Below are 12,706 nucleotides of genomic sequence, written 5' to 3' on the forward strand. Positions count from 1 at the left end.
TGTCTGTTGTACAGTGGTGGTGGTGGTGTGTTGTTGCAGTGCTGGAAGCTTTATCACTTGTGTTTTAAACACAGCAGGGTCACCCATGGTGGATAAGTTTCAGTGAAGCTGAATTAAGACTATAAAGGAGAGATAGACCATTTCTGAAGGGTGAAAATCTCATGAATGAATACCAGCAGAACATTGTCTGATATAGTCCCAGAAGATGAGCCCCTCAGGTTAGAAGGCACTTAAAATACAACTAGGGAAGAGCTGCCTTCTCAAAGTAGAGTTCACATTAATGTTATGAATAGAATAAAGCTTCCAGGACCTTCATTTTCCCATGGGGCACAACTCAAAATGAGAAGAAACAGCTGCAAACATCTATTAATAATTAGAACATAAAATGTATGAAGTACGACTCTAATAAGATTGAAAGTCATCAAAAATGAAATGGAACACATAAAGATTGATATCCTAGGCATTAGTGAGCTGAAATGGACAAGTATTTGTTACTGTGAATTGACCAGTCATATAAACAAGCAGATCTGTGTTGGAAGAGGAACACCCAGAATGCTTCTTAGAAGCCGGTGTGGCGAGACTTTGTCTCTCATACTTTGGCGATGTTATTAGGAGGGATAAGTCCCTGGATAAGGACATCATGCTTGGTAAAGTGGTGGTAGTGGTGGCGGTAGTGTGCTGTGAAGTTGGTTCTGACTTATAGCGACCCTACATAGAGTTTCTGAGGCTGTAAATCTTTATGGGAGCAGAAAGCTTCATCTTTCCCCCACAGAATGGCGTAGTTTCGAACTACTAACCTTGAGATTAGCAGCCTGACTCATAATCTCTATGCTACAAGACCCCCCAAAGAGATGGATTGGCACAATGGCAGTAGCAATGGGCTCAAGCATAACAACAGTTGTAAAGATGACGACTCAAAACGAGTTAGCAGAACACAGGGTTGCTGTGAGTTAGTACAGATGCTGTGGCACCTAACAACAACAACAATGAGTTACTATGAGGGAAAACATGGCATCAGGATTGCAGGAAGACTCATTAACAACCATTGATATGCAGATGATACAATTTTGCTTTCTGGAAGCAAATAGGACTGAAAACACAGATGAAAATCAAAGATTACAACCTTCAGTATGACTTGTAGCTTAGTGTAAAGAAAACAAAAACTCTCACAACTTGACCAATAAATTACATCATGATAAACAAAGAAAGAATGTAGTTCTCAAATATTTCATTTTGTTTTGATCCTCATCAATGCTCATGGAAGCAGCAGTTAAGAAATCAGGTGACTTGTAGCATTAGGCAGTTCTGTTGCAAAAGACCTCTTTCAAGTGCTATAGAGTAAAGATATCACTTTGAGGACTAAGGTGTGTCTGACTCAAGCTAAGATATTTTTAGTGTGATGCTGTAGGTTAAGCACTTGACTACTAACCACAAAGTTGGCAGTTAAAACCCTCCAGCTGCTCCTTGGAAACCCTGTGCTGTGTCACTGTGAGTTGGAACTGACTAGAGGGCACTTAACAACAACAGCAATATATGCATATGAAAGTTGGACAATAAATAAGGAAGATTGGAGGAGAATCAATGCATTTGAATTATGGTTTTAGTGAAAAATATTGAAAGTACCATGGATTGTTAGGATAACAAACAAATCTGTCTTGGATGAAGTATTGCCAGAATACTCCTTAGAAGCCAGATGGCGAGACTTTGTCTCTCATACTTGGGACATGTTATCAGAAGGGACCAGTCCTTAGAGTAGGAAATCATGCTTGGTAATGTGAAAGGTCAATGAAAAAGAGGATGGAATGTCACAATGGCAGCAGCAATGTGGACAAAACCTAACAACAATTGTGAAGATGACATGTTGTTGTTGTTGTTGTTGTTGTTAGGTGCCATCGAGTCAGTACTGACCCATAGAGACCCTATGCACAGCAGAACAAAACACTGCCCGATCTTGGGCCAACCTCATTACCACCGTTGACACACTTGGCCAATCCATCTTGTTGGGGGTTGTCCTCTTTTTCTCTGACCCTCACCTTACCAAACATGATATCCTTCTCCAGCAACTGAAGATGGCATAGGAACAGGCAATGTTTTGTTGTGTTTATAACTTTACTATGAGTGGAAACTGACTAGAGAGCACCGAACAACGACGAAAGTCCTTCATTCCTTTACAGTCTACCTCTCCTAATTCCAAGGGACCTATTGATGTACTTTCTGCCACAGTAGAATAATTTACATTTTCCTAGATGTTTATACAAATGTATGAAGTATGACTTCATATATACTAATTTGTATCTGATTTCTTTATTTCAGTGATTAAGTACCATGTTTCTATATAAAAAATTTAATCCTTTTATATTTCTTAGTAGTAATAATTTGTTTAAATAATGTAATTTGATATGTATTCACATTGATGGATTTTCAAATTGTTTCCAGTTTCAGGATTTCTGAATCAATTGTCATAAATATTGTAAACAAATATTTATGTGTTCTTGTATTCATTTTTCTTGGGTAAATATGAGTGTGATTCCTAGATCATAAGATTTTCTATTGTTAAGTGCCATTAAGTCTGTTCCAACTCATAGTGACCTTATATAGGGTTGCCAATAAGTGGCTGGTAAGTTTGAACCACTGAACTTGAAGTTCAAACTGGCCTTGCAGTCCAATGCTTATCCTAGAGCACCACACCAGGACTGATATCATAAGATATCAGTGCACACTTAAATGTATAATACTCTTTTACAAAGTGACTATACAAATTTTCATTCCCATGAGCAACATATGAAACTTCTAGGTCCACTACATTATTACCAATGGCCTTGTTAGTCTTTTAATTTTAACTATTATAAATAATGTGTCCTGATATCTTACTGTTTTGCTTTATCTAAGGACTGAGGAGTTTTTCATGACCATACAACATTTTCTTTTATTAACTTTTGTCATTTTCCCATTTCTATTGAATACTTTTATTAAGTTGTAAGGGCTGGAAGTGTATAGTCTGGATAAAAGTTTCTTGTATTGTCTGTATATTCTCTCATATGACTTCAGTTTGGTTTTATTAATAATATACTTTAAATATATTAAACTTTTTAATAAAGTCCTATTCAACAATATTTTCCTTTTATGGTTAGTACTATTTGAGTCTTATCCAAGAAGTCTTTGTCTCACCCCAGGTCACCAAGTTATTGTGATGCTATCTTCTATAATTCTAACAAATTGACCTGTGAGTCCACTTCTTCACTCTACTCTTGTCCATTAATGTAAATCACTATCTTTAGGCAATGACAAACTTTTGATTATTACACCTTTATATTGAGTCTTGAAATCAAGTAGTGTGAGTCTTCTGGCTTGTTTTTGTTTCTCAAAATTATTTTCTCTATTAGAAATCTTTAGTTTTTCCTCAATTTAGAATCATCTGGTCTATGTTCTTAAGAAAACCATTCTGGAATTTTATCCACATTCTATTGAATTCATAGATTAATTTGGGAAGAATCAGTATTTTCACAATTTGGTGCTTTCCATTCCATGAAAAAATATTATTTCTCTTCTTCAGTGTCTCTCAGTAATGTTTAGTGCTTTTCAGTATGTATGAATTGCATATATATTGTTAAATTTATACTTAAATATGTAATATTTTGGGATGCTATTTTAAATAAAATTTAAATTTTGATTCATTTCTAATTTTTATGCTGTTATTGGTATTGTTGTTAAGCATTGTAATGTTGGTTCCTGCCGGGGACTGGCCTCGACATAGGAACTTTGTTCACGAGGAGGGGATACCTGGCGATGATAGGGATAGCAAAAGAGACACAGAGACGCAAAAAGAGAGAGACAAAGGGACACCCCGAAACCAGAGTGGATGCATCACCAGTGGGCAGACTTTGGACCACAGGCATCGTGGCCTCTGCAGGCAGCCACGCACTGCCCTGCAAACTGTCCTGCATGCCCTCCAAGCTGTAATGCACACCTGGGTCTGTCTGCGCCTCCGTTTTATTTAGGGGTGGAACTATACACAAAGTTGGGAGGGACTAAGACAAGGTACAGCTAACATACGTAATTCTCCAGACATTCAGGCACCTTTACATTGGACTTCGCAGGTTCGAATCTCACGACTAGCAGCTTGGTTTCTCAAGCTTAATTAATATACCTTTTAGCACCTAGCCTCAAATGGGGGGAGGAAAAGGAGGATTGGGAGGATTCCTATTGTGTTGGCTGCCCAGCCCAGCTTCTTAAGGAAAAGAGGCGCCTGGGTGAATGGGCTGCACCTGGAAACACTTTAGGGAGAGCAGTTCTATTGTCCTTAGAACAGAGACGGGGAGCCACCCAATTTACTTTTAATGAATTCTCTGAGGGAAGAACTTTGCCTGTTTGGAATTTTACAGTCTTGGCTTTTAGGAAAATATCACATTTATCTGTGGATATCAGGGCTTCATGTAAGCAATTAATAACTGAACACTAAGATGAAAAACATTTTTCTATGACTTCTGGATGGCTAGAGTCTGTTCCTCAGAGCCTGAGGCCTGTATGGTCTGCGACACTTGGGCCCACAGAGCCTCGAACCCCTGACCAGGTCTGCATGGTCTGCAACAGGTTCCCACTCATAGTGACACTATATAGGGTTTCTGAGGGCTGGCTGGTGTGTTTGAACCACCAACCTTGTGGTTAGCAGTCCAGGGCTTACCCTACAACACTTATGCTGTTGTTGTTGTTGTTGTTGTTAAGTGCTGTCAAGTTGGTTCTGATCCATAGCAGCTCTGTATAGCGTTTTTGAGGAGTGACTAGTGAGCTTGATTTGCCAACCTTGCGGATCAAACCAACTTTGCAGGCCAGTGCAGAAACCCACAGGGCCACACCAGGACTCCAACTATACTAGTATATAGAAATACAATTAATGTTAATTTTGTACTCTGTACATTTGCTCAATTAACTTATTCTAATACATATTTTTATAGGTTCATTGAAATTCTCTATCTATGGACATAACCAGGAGAAAGATGAGGCTTTCTGTTCCAGTAAAGGTTTACAGCCTCTGAAACCCTGTACTGGCTTGCTCTGAGTCTGACCTGACTCAACACCATTTAATAATAACAGTGGACTTGACATCTGTGAATACAGGAAATATAACTTCTGTCATTCTAGCTAAATGCCTTTTTTTTTTTCTCCTTTTTGGGTGTTTATACTCAGAACTCTAAATATTTACCCACAGTTCTCTCGAGCCAGTGTTCACTTTTCTCCTGTCTTTTCTCTTTTGTTGGATTGCCTAATACCAATTGACCTATATTCAATAATACAAGTTGATAACATATTCAAGTTCATTGATTCTTTTGCCTCTCTAGCTTGGTCTTGGACTCATCTAGTTAATTTTTCATATCACTGTTTAGTAATCAGTAATTCTATAATTTGTATTTTTTATAGTTTCTATTTGTTGAGATACCACACATATTCACTCATCTGTATCATCATTTAAAAACTTTAAATATTTATAATGTCTGTTTTGAAGTTTTTACCTTCTAGATCCTACATCTGTGCCCAGATAGAGTCTGTTTCCATTAAGTGTTCTTTTCTTCAATATACTTCTTCCGATCGTATTTATTTGCATATCTAGTAACTCTTGGTTGAAAATTGTATATTACAGATATATTATACCAGTTCTGTAGAGTTCACCTGAAAATATTTGTTGGTTTAAAGCAGAAACTTGGAATTAGCACAAAATACAGCAATGATATCTTTGGTCTATTCTTATAGCTTCTGGATATTGCATTTTTCTTACCAGTTCTCATCTATTCTCTTCTGTGCCTGACTAATTTGGCTGTTAATCATGGATTTGGAAACAGATTATATTCATATTTGGAGGCTCACCCCTCTTTAATTCTCTTGCTTTGGGGGATTCTATCCTAATTCCCAGATACTCTGCTGGCCTAAGGCTCTCCTCTGGCATTGCAAGGCAACTTCAGCTTCCTGCTTTCTGAGCTGTGCCTGTTAGGGTACACGGTTATAGCAGCAGCAAACTCAAACCTCTCTCCAGCTGCAGTTTTGTCTTTCTAGAGTAGTAATTTTCTGATTTTCCACTGTAAATGCTGATTTTTTCCCCATCTAAGAATAATTTAGTGATCATCCAGGAATTTGGGTGGAGTCTTATTCTTTGTCTTCTTGCTGACAGAATTTCTTCCATAAATTTACAGCTGCTCTGCCATCCCTGAATATGATTATCTGACACCTTAAGCTGGTAAGACAGTGGTTTTCCACACCTCATGTTTTCATCATCTACCCCTTTTTTTGCCTTTGTGTGGTGGCTTTAACCTTTATACCTCTACCATTTTTCTTATATTCCATTTCATCTGCAGTTTAAGAGTAAGCTTTCTCTAGCTTCTGGCTTCTGGACTTGTTTTTTATATTTTTAAGTAAAATTGTATAGTTCTGTATTTTTCTTTCTTCTTTCTCTTTTCTTCCTACATTTTATTCATATTCTATAACTGCTATCTGAGAGAAGTTTACAAGACCATTTAACTCCACCTCTTTATTAGAAATTCTCTGGTTTCAGGTTCTTAATTTTACTTATTGTTATCTTCAACACCTTTTTGGTATCTTTCTCAGGATGCAGAATCCAGGTACCAACTGGTGTTAAACATTTAAAAAAATTAGTATGGTTCTTAGTTTTAACTTTTAGTCCTATATTTATGACTATAGTACTTTCTACAGGTTTTGCTCTTTATAGAACAGAATTGATCTAAGATAGTGCCTATTGCATCAAAATATTGTTGAAACATTCCCAGAGAATTCTTCCTAATAAGATTCAAAACCAGTGTTCAGAAACATGCTAACTGGTAATGAATGCAACCAAAATAAAATATTAATGCTAAAATCGAATCCAAGTCCTAGGAGTCCTGCGGTTTACAAGAGAATAGAGAAAGAAGAGTTTATTTGCTTTCTTAGGACAGGCACAGTCCAAAGCACAGGTAAAAATTTAGTAACATTCAACTCTGGTGTTTTCCTTTCTGTTTCTTTCTTTTATTTCCTAGACATCCAGTAAGTGCTTTGCTTTCGCCCTTTGTCCTCAATGAAGCATGACTTGTCTCCCAGAGTTTTCTTATTTCCAAGTTATTTATCTCTACACTACTCCAATTAGAGTTCTAATTCTCTAATGCCGTTCCACTCTGATAAATGTTCAGGGACAAACGTCTTCACATTCCCATGGGCATTTTCATTTCATTTTTAAAAGGAGATGTTTAATATGTCATATCAGTTTCTAGTTGAGAACATTCAGATAACATAGCAGAGTATATTAAATTGTTCATTTTCCAAAGAAAAATGTATTTTAGGCAAAGGACAAACTTGTAGACAGTTCCTGAATAGGGATATTTACTTCTAGAGTATTTCTGATTTTTACCTATTTTTATATGTTTTAATTTTCAAATCTAGGATTTGTTGAAGATTCGTTTGTTTGGGTTGCACATCTGACTGATTGGTTTCAAGTAGGAGGTAATGGCAGTAACTCTGGGAACTTCTGGGTGCTAGCTGGCTGTTTTTTGTTGTTAAGTGTCATCGAGTCATTTCCGATTCATAGTGACCTTGTGTATAGACTTGCCCAGGAGCAGCTGGTGGGTTTGAACTGCCTACTTTGCAGTCAGAAGTCCAGTCTTTTCCTACAGTGTCACACATGGACTCCTGGCTGGCAGGTAAGAGCAGAATATTAAAAGTTTTTCTTGTACATAGTGGTGATGGTGTGCCATGGAGTCAGTTCTGACTCAAAGCGACCCTGTTAGGGTTTCTGAGGTTGTAAATCTTTATGGGAGCAGAAAGCCTCATCTTTCTCCTGCAAAATGGCTGGTAGTTTCAAACTACTGACCTTGAGATTAGCAGTCTGCCTCTTAACCACTGCGCTACCAGAGCATATTTCTACCACTTTCTATGTCCTATGCTACTGCTTTCTTTTACTCTTCATATTCCTCTTTTCTGGCTCTTTGAGGATAAAGTTCTCATTATAATTAATCACCACCTGTATGTGTTTCTACAGATTGCACCTCAGCATATCTAGAGGCAGAGTTCCTTTCAATTTGGTCCTTTAAACTTTGCTTTCAACACTATGCTATCCACTTAATCCAATGTATAGCAGAGCTATAGTGTTCAAGTCCAGGTGTGGCGCTGTGGGTTAATGCATTAGACTGCAAGGTCACTTTGAACCACAAGGCTGGTGGTTCAAGGTCACCAGCTGCTCCTCAGAAACCCTATTCAGGGTCACTATGAGTTGGAACCACTTGACAGTACTTAACAACAATGACATAGTGTTCAAACATATTCTTCTAGTCCATTATATGTGCAAATGTTTTCCTTAATCACTCTTGCTCTTCAGACAGCTTCAAGATTTTTATGTACCCCAACAAATTTGAAAACTTTGAAGAAATGGATAAATTTCTGGAAACAAACTATCTACCTATACCAACAAAGATAAATGTAAAAAACTTGAACAGATCTTTTAACAAAAGAAGAAATTGAACAGATCATAAAATAGCTCTCCTCAAAAACGTCCTAGCCCAGCTTCATTGGTGAATTATACCAAACCTTTAGAGAAGAACTTATACCAATTCTACTCAAACTATTTCAGAATATAGAAAAGTAGAGAATATTTCCAAATTCATTTTGTGAAGCAAGCATAACACTGATATCCAAGTCATGCAAAACACTACTAAAGAAGAAAATTATTGAACAATATCCTCATGAACATAGTCATAAAAATTAACAGCAAAACCCTAGCAAATTGAATCCAATATCATAAAAAATGTAATACAGCATGACTAAGTGACTTTAACACCAGGACTCATGGTGTGGCACTATAGGATAAGCACTGGACTGTGAACCAAAAATCTGACTATTCAAACCCACCAACTGCTCCTTGGAAACCCTATACAATGTTCCCACATAGACAGACTTAACATTGTAAAAAAAGCAATATTAACCAAAGCAATCTGTAGTATCATACAATCTCGATTCAGATTCCACCATCATTCTTTATAAAAAGGTGAAAAAACTTGTGACAAAATTTGTATGAAAAGTGATCCCAAATGAGCAAAGTACAGCTAAAGAAGAAGAATAAAGTGGGAGACCTCACATTCCAATCTTAAAACGTACTACACAGTCATAGTAATCAAAATAACATGGTACTAGTACAGTGACAGACATGCAGACATGAAACAAAATTGACATCCCAGAAGTAAATCCATTCACTTATGTACAGCTAATCTTTGACAAAGTGTCAACACTCATTAAATAGGGAAGATATGGCTTCTTTAACAAATGGTGCTGGCAAAATGGGTATCCTTTTGCAGAAGAATGAAAGAGGATCCATGTTTTTTGCCATCAAAAAGAATAAATTCAAGATGGATATAAAATTATAAAAATTATTAAAGATCTAAAATAATGAAGATTATCAAAGAAAAAACAGGGCCATACTAAGGGGTCCTAATGTATGGCAAGCATGCAGTCCTGGCGTCCTTCTGTAGGATAAGCACTGGACTGCTAACCACAGGCTGATGATTCAAACCCACCAGCTGCTCCTAGGAAACCTTTTACAGGGTCGCTAAAAGTCAGAACGGTCTCTACAACACTTAACAATAACAATACATGGCATAAACACACCATCAAATAGAATTAAAAACTTATAAACAACAGAAGATAAATTAGATGATTGGGATCTCCTAATTATTAGACACACATATCAAAAATCTTCACCAAAACAGTAAAAATGAGAACCCATAATTGGGGCAAAAATTGGCAACAACATACTGGACAAGGGACTAATTTCTATAATATATTGGAAACTTCAATACTTCAACAATAAAAAGACAAATAAGCCAATTAAAAATGGACAGAGATCATGAATAAATAATTCACCAAGGAAGACATTTAGGCAGCTAACAAACACATGAAGAAATCCTCATGATCATTAGCCATTAGAGAAAAGCAAATCAAAATAGCAATGAGATATGTCACCCCAGCAATAATAGCAAAGTTCAAAAAAAGAAAACAACAAATGTTGGCAAGGGTGTGGAGTGATGGGAACCCTCAGACACTGCTGGTGGGATTGTAAAATGGTACAACCACTGTGGAAACAGTATGGCAATTCCTAAAGAATTTGGAAATAGAAATGCCATATGATCCAATAATCTCACTCTTTTGTATATATCCTAGAGAAATAAAAGTCAGGACACAAACAGATATATACACATACATGTTCAATGCAGTACTATTAACAGTAGCCACAAGATGGAAACAATCTAAATGTCCATCATCAAACTAATGGATAAACAAACTAGGATGTATACACACAATGGACTACTTACTACATAATATTAAAGAATAATGTTGACTCTGTGAAACATCTCATAATATGAATGAATCGGAAGGACATTATCCTGAGAGAAATTAATCAATTACTAAAGGACATGTGGCAGATGTGACTACTTCTGTGAAAAATCAGGAACATGTTTACACACAGAAAGAATTATTCTTTGAAGTTTACCAGGGGTGGGAGAAGAAGAAAGAATAACCTACTAATTAAAGGGTAGATACATATTAACTTGTTTTAAGGGAAAGGAAATATGTAATAATGGGAAAGTAAGCACAAAATGATCAAGTTTTAAGAAGACACTGAGAGATGTACAAGAGTTACAGGCAAAAGGAGTGGATACACAATCCTGAAATAATGGTAATAACAATAATCTATGTTGAACAATAATCAAGCTGAACAGATGTGGGAAAGACAATGGAGGTATACACATTTAGATTTCTATGTATGCTGCAAATACATTCAAGAATATAGTAGAGCATGGGGGGGGGAAGTTATGCAAATGTCTTATCCATTACAAAAAAATCATGAGGAAATGAGTTACAGGGTCTGGGAGGTCAGGAGCAAAGTCTTGGGAGTAATCAAGATCAATTTACACCATAATTCACAAACAAAATATTCTACATTCTACTTTGGTGAGTAGCAACTAGGGTCTCAAAAACTTGTGAGAGGCCATCTAAGGTGCAACTATTGATCTCTCTCCATGCAGAGCAATGAAGGTGAAGAAAATAAAAATGCTGGAAATAAATAGTCCAAAGGAATAATGGGCCCCATGAACCTCTGCCTCCACAACCATAAGGTCTGAAAAATTAGATGATGCCTGACTACCACTACCACCACTCGGAAAGAGATCACATTAAAAGGTCCTGGATATAGAGGGAGAAAAGTGTGAAATAAAGCTCAAAATCAGAAAAACAAGTTCAGGCTTACTGGTCGGATGGAAAGTGGTGGAACCATAGCTACCCTTGGAACTGAACTTACCCCCATGCCTCGACTTCCAGCCAAACAATAGATCTATAGGGTGAAACAGAAAATTTCAAAAGGCAGCATGAGAAGGAAAAGTCAAATATTATAATGGAATGCGCAGAGAGTAGAGTCAGAAAACCAAAATGGAAGAACACACTCAGCATTTTTCAAGCTGAAAGAACTGAAGAAAGAATTCAAAGCTTGACTTGAAATACTGAAGGATTCTATGGGCAAAATATCGATTGATGAAGAAAGCATCAAAATAAGATGGAAGGCATACACAGAGTCATTCATTGTACCAAAAAGAAATGATCGGCCTTCACACCCTCCAGTGCCCTGGAGAGGGAAGGAGGCAGGTGTCTGCCCTTCCTGGCCGCACACCCCTGGGAATCCGCAGGCAGTAAACTGCTGTACCAACTATCCTGCCCCAGGAAACAAGCTCATCTTTCACAGGCCTAGCCTGGGTTGCTGCCTTTGAAAGCAAGGGAAAGTTGATAGAATATCAACAACAGCACAGCGTGTGATTTCCAGAGAGATCTTATTTCAAAACTTCATAAAAAACCAGAACCACACAGACTTCTGTGAGGGAGACTGAACTAGCCTGAGTTTGAGGGAAAGTAAAATGTGTGATTAACCAGTTAACTAACAGGAACGAGGCCAGGTGGCAGAAGGTCTTGTACGAACGCCAGTCATTCCCAGATAACTGTGTGGATCTGCGATTCCTGTAAGAGCTCCAGAAAAACATCTATGCCTGGAAATACCAATACTGGACTGTGGTGTTTGAGTCCAGTGTGGTGACATTGCAGCAGTGTAGTGTGTTTTTGTGGTTATCTGGTGGTATATGGACAAGGACCTTCTCGTCCCACACTGACTTTGTGAGACTATGTGTTGTTTGATCTCATTGATGTCGGTGAAGGGTGGAAGAAGAGTAGGTGGACCCGGTGGGCAGACCTGAAGAGTGCACTAGTTTTCATCACTTTTATGTATGGCTTTTCACCAGTGCTGAAGACTCTGTCCGAGTCTGTCATCACTGACACCATCTATGCCATGTCAGTCTTCATGCTGTTAGGTCACTTCATCTTCTTCAACCATGGTGCCAATGCTGCCATTGTGCCCAGCACACTATCCTTGAACATGGCCACCTTTGCCTCTGTCAGCCTGGCCTCATGCCTGCCCTGGTCCCTGTATGCCTTCATCACGGTGGCATTTGCCATCCAGATTTTTGTCCTGTGGCCCATGTTTCAGAAAAAACTGAAGGCGTGTAGTCCTCTCAAGTGCCGGGGTCTGGCCTCGGCAAGGGGGTGAGGACCCGAAGATGGGGTGTCCGGTGACGATGGCGAGAGAGAGATAGAGAGAGAGAAAACAGACACAGAGAAAACAGATACAAAGAAGACAGAC

The 12,706-nt window shown here is 37.9% G+C and overlaps 1 pseudogene; it reads left to right on the forward strand.

Annotated features, from left to right (window-relative positions):
- LOC102818443 overlaps positions 1–12,706 on the forward strand; it is a 28,291-nt pseudogene that overhangs the window by 14,563 nt on the left and 1,022 nt on the right.

Source organism: Chrysochloris asiatica, unplaced genomic scaffold, assembly GCF_000296735.1.
Source record: "Chrysochloris asiatica unplaced genomic scaffold, ChrAsi1.0 scaffold00010, whole genome shotgun sequence".
Classification (NCBI taxonomy): Eukaryota; Metazoa; Chordata; class Mammalia; order Afrosoricida; family Chrysochloridae; genus Chrysochloris; species Chrysochloris asiatica.